The sequence below is a fragment of the Ctenocephalides felis genome, unplaced genomic scaffold (assembly GCF_003426905.1).
Source record: "Ctenocephalides felis isolate EL2017-DRISC unplaced genomic scaffold, ASM342690v1 CF-g0.4_SCAFFOLD_03572, whole genome shotgun sequence".
Lineage (NCBI taxonomy): Eukaryota > Metazoa > Arthropoda > Insecta > Siphonaptera > Pulicidae > Ctenocephalides > Ctenocephalides felis.
In genome coordinates, this window is record NW_020539726.1 from 13,572,799 (window position 1) to 13,577,397 (window position 4,599).

Here is a 4,599-nt window from a genome sequence, read left to right on the forward strand (position 1 = left end):
AAGCAAAGGATAAAATTTACATGAAAATAATATCCGTAATGTGATTTAATGTAAAATATAATAAATAATAATAAAAATAGATTAATAAATAATATAAATAAAATTTCAGAATAATAAAAAGACTAGAAAAATAATAAAATATAGTAGATGATTTCATTTAATGAATGCCGATAAATACATATTTAAGTTTAAATTTGATTTAAAATAAGTAAACTAGTGGTGCATGGCATCGTGCCTTAAAGCAAATTGCTGGAACTTTCCGTACGAAAAACTAAATTATTAAAAAAAACTTTGAAAAAAATATATTTTTAAGAAATTGGATTTTTTTAAAAAATTGACCTTTTTGAATACTTTGACTTTTTTACATTTGATTTTTTTGTATTTTGATTTGTTTTGAAAATTTTGAACATTTTTTTAAGCATCGCGCTGCATAGCTGATTTGGAGTCGAAATATCAAAGCGCGTGAGCGCCATGGTCGTCTACGTGTAAACATTGGTACGGAATCCATATAAATGTACTTAAAATTTGTATTTATTATTATAATCTTTATAAAATATCTGATAATACGAAGCACATTTGTCTAATGTTCATTTTTGACCACCAAATGGCATTATTTTTTACTTTTTTTATTGATTTTCAATTTCTTTACAAAAATTTCACCAGATTGTTTCGTCAATACAAGTAAATGTTTTTTGAATTATTTAAATCAGACGCTCCGTTATATCAAAAACTAAAATGCCATTGTTGGTACTTTTTGCCCCGTATCTCCCAAACGGCTAGACTGCCTTTGCCAAAAACTAATCAGAACGTCTCCTTGTCAGTAGAAATCGAGTGTTTTTTAAATTATTCAAATCGTTTAATCCGCGTTCGCAAAATCGTTGACGAAAATTTGTATCCGCACACGCACACACGCACACACACATACATCCATTTTTTCTAACAATAAGGTATGCCAAAATGTTCAAAACCTCTGAAACGTAAAGATAAGTAAAACTTTTCATTTTCGACTTTTTTGCGATTATTCTAACTCACCCTACGGGTAGTTAATAACCAAGATTAATAGTAGAAGCTATGCAACCATATATATATTGATAGATCGGGGCTTAAAGGTCTGAGAATAAAAGGTCTACAACTGATATATCAAAAACAAGTAAAGTTAAGAATTTCTTACAACGATATTTGTAAGTTGGAGGAATGAGATGTATAACCAGCCATCACCTTGATTCTTACGACAATGCTATCGAGAGATGAATGTTAATTTTGAAATTCCATATCAAAAGCATTTTCTTTCGTTGTAAGTTTTTTTGATTGTGCGCACTGTTGTTTAGTTTACGAGATCTTAATATAATTTTTACGTATAAGTTATTTAATTGTTTTATAAGACTTATTGTTAATTTTAAATTAGATTTATAAGCTTTTACATAACCTCTATGAAAGCTTGCAAGTGGTGAAGTAAAAAAAGACCAACTAAACTTTTACCCTGGCGAAGGTGTACAACATTTAAGTTGCAGTCATATTTCAAAACTAGCTGTAAGTGGAATTCTGTCTTAAGGCAATTAAGGCATCGTGCCTTAAGGCAAATTGCTGGAACTTCCCGTACCAAAAATTATTATTTTTTTAAAAACGATTAACATTTTTGAAAAAAATTTACTTTGAAAAAATAAGATTTTTGAGAAACTATAAATTCGACAAAAAATTATTTTTTTGAAAAAAAAATTAAAAAAAAAAAAAAAAAATTAATTTTAATTTTTAATTTTTAATTTTAAATTTTAAATTTTTTTTTCGAAAAAAATTTTTTAACTTCCCGTAGGGCAAGTTATAGTAATCGCAAAAAAATCGAAAATGAAAATTTTTGCATTTCTCGACGTTTCAAAGGTTTCTGAATATTTTGGCATACCTTAGAAAAAATGGATGTATGTGTGTGTGTGTGTGTGTATGTATGTATGTGTGTGTATGTATGTGCGGATACAAATTTTCGTCGACGATTTCGGGAACACGGATCAACCGATTTGAATAATTCAAAAAACATTCGACCCGTATTGATAAGGAGACGTGCTGATTAGTTTTGGCAAAGGCAGGTCAAGCCGTTCCGAAGATACTGGGTAAAGAGTTCCGAAAACGGTAACTCAGTTTTTAAGAGAACGGAGCGTCCGATTTTAATAATTCAAAAAACATTTTATTTGTATTGACAAGATGAAGAATCGATACAACTTTCATGAAGGTAGGTCCAGCGGTTTCGGAGATATAGAGGAAAAAGTAAAAAATGAGCCATTTGGCGGTCAAAAATGATCATTAGACATATGCACATCAAATTATCAGACATTTTATAGAGATTTTAACGACAAGTATAATTTTGTTTACATTCCTATCGGTTCCGTACCAATGCTTATGCGTTAGACAGCGACGCGGCGCTTACGCGCTTTATATTTTGTCCCTATGTAGTTAAAGCAGTACGATGCTTTGAAAAAAAAGTTCAGATCTTCCACAATATGTCAAAATAAAAAAAAAAAATTTTTTTTCAAAAAAAAAAAAAATTTTTAAAAAAAATTTTTTTAAAAAAATTTTTTTTTCAAAAAAAACTAATTTTTTGTCCAATTTATAGTTTCTCAAAAATCTTATTTTTTTAAAGTAATTTTTTTTCAAAAATGTTAATCGTTTTAAAAAAAATAATAATTTTGGTACGGGAAGTTCCAGCAATTTGCCTTAAGGCACGATGCCCTAATTGCCTTAAGACAGAATTCCACTTACAGCTAGTTTTTTCTTTATTTTGACATATTGTGGAAGATCTGAACTTTTTTTTTAAAGCAATCGTACTGCTTTAACTGCATAGGGACAAAATATAACGCGTAAGCGTCGCGTCGCTGTCTAACGCAAGCATTGGTACGGAACCCATAGGAATGTTAACAAAATGTATACTTATTGTTAAAATCTCTATAAAATATCTGATAATTTATTGTGCATATGTCTAATGATCATTTTTGACCGCCAAATGGCTCATTTTTTACTTTTTCCTCCATATCTCCAAAACCGCTAGACCTGCCTTCATGAAAATGTTATCAGTTATTCATCTTGTTAATACAAGTGAAATGTTTTTTGAATTATTCAAATCGGACGCTCCGTTCTCTTAAAAACTGAGTTACCGTTTTCGGCACTTTTGCCCCGTATCCTTGGAACGGCTAGACCTGCCTTCGCCAAAAACTAATCAGCACGTCTCCTCATCAATACGAATCGAATGTTTTTTGAATTATTCAAATCGGTTGATCCGTGTTCCCGAAATCGTCGACGAAAATTTGTATCCGCACATACATACACACACGCACACATACATACATACATACATACATACACACACACACACACACATACATCCATTTTTTCTAAGGTATGCCAAAGAAACCTCTGAAACGTAAAGATATATAAAAATTTTCATTTTCGATTTTTTGCGATTACTATAACTTACCCTACGGGAAGTTAACAAATATTTGGTGTGTGATCGGTTCAGCTGTATTAAATTAGTTTCATTGTTTGAGTTTAATTTACAAATAAATTAAAATAAACATTAAAATATATATTAGATAAAAATATATGTCCAATAAATATACTGTCTACATAACGATAATATTTAAATCGAAAATACAATAAAAAAGACAACAGCGGTTATTTTCAGAACTTGGTCCGACCCGCCTCACAAAAGATTGTAATGTTTTTAAATTCTTAATTAATTTTTCATAATACATTTTTAATCATTATGATTTATTATTTTTATGATAAATAAAAATAATAAAAACAATAACAATAAAAGAGAAATGAAAATGATTAGGAACTGTTTATAAAATCATAACAATATTTTCTGAGGCGGGTTGGACGATATTTTGAAAGTAATTTAATAATTACTTCAATTTAATAATTAATTAGTAATTTAATAAATATTTTGAAGCCGAACAATCGGCATCAAAACTTTTTTGTAATTTTCTGACAATAAGTTCACTAATATAGTTATAATTAAATTCAATACTTGTGATTAAGATTACTAGTATAATCGTGTATTTTTCATAGCTTTAGTAAAACAGTACGAAAATCGAATAAATTATATTTTACCTAAATAAAAATAATTACATTTACATATAGTTTGATCCAACAAATTACATTTTGTTAAATAGGCATTAAAATGTATGATGAATGAAGACATGTAATAAATTAATAGAAAACCTTTAAAGTGTGCTATTAGCTCTTTTTCTAGAGTCTTTAACGCACGATTGTTAATTATTTTTATTTACTACCTTGTTGAGATGCCAACACGAATACCGGAAAACTATCAATACATTATGCGAAAATAATTATTCATCTTAAGAATGATTAATTACTTCATCATAATTAGGTATTCATTATGTTTTTATTGATTAACACGCTCGTGATATTTTTTTCATATATAATTATCATGTTTATAGCTCGCTTATATTAAATGCGAAACTGAATTCAATCAGTTACTATATTATTAAATATTATCGAAAGACGGAAAGTAATATTTATTAATTCTATGAAGATACTCTATAAAATCAAAATAAATTCATCTAAATAAAATGATTTTAAAAAATTCGT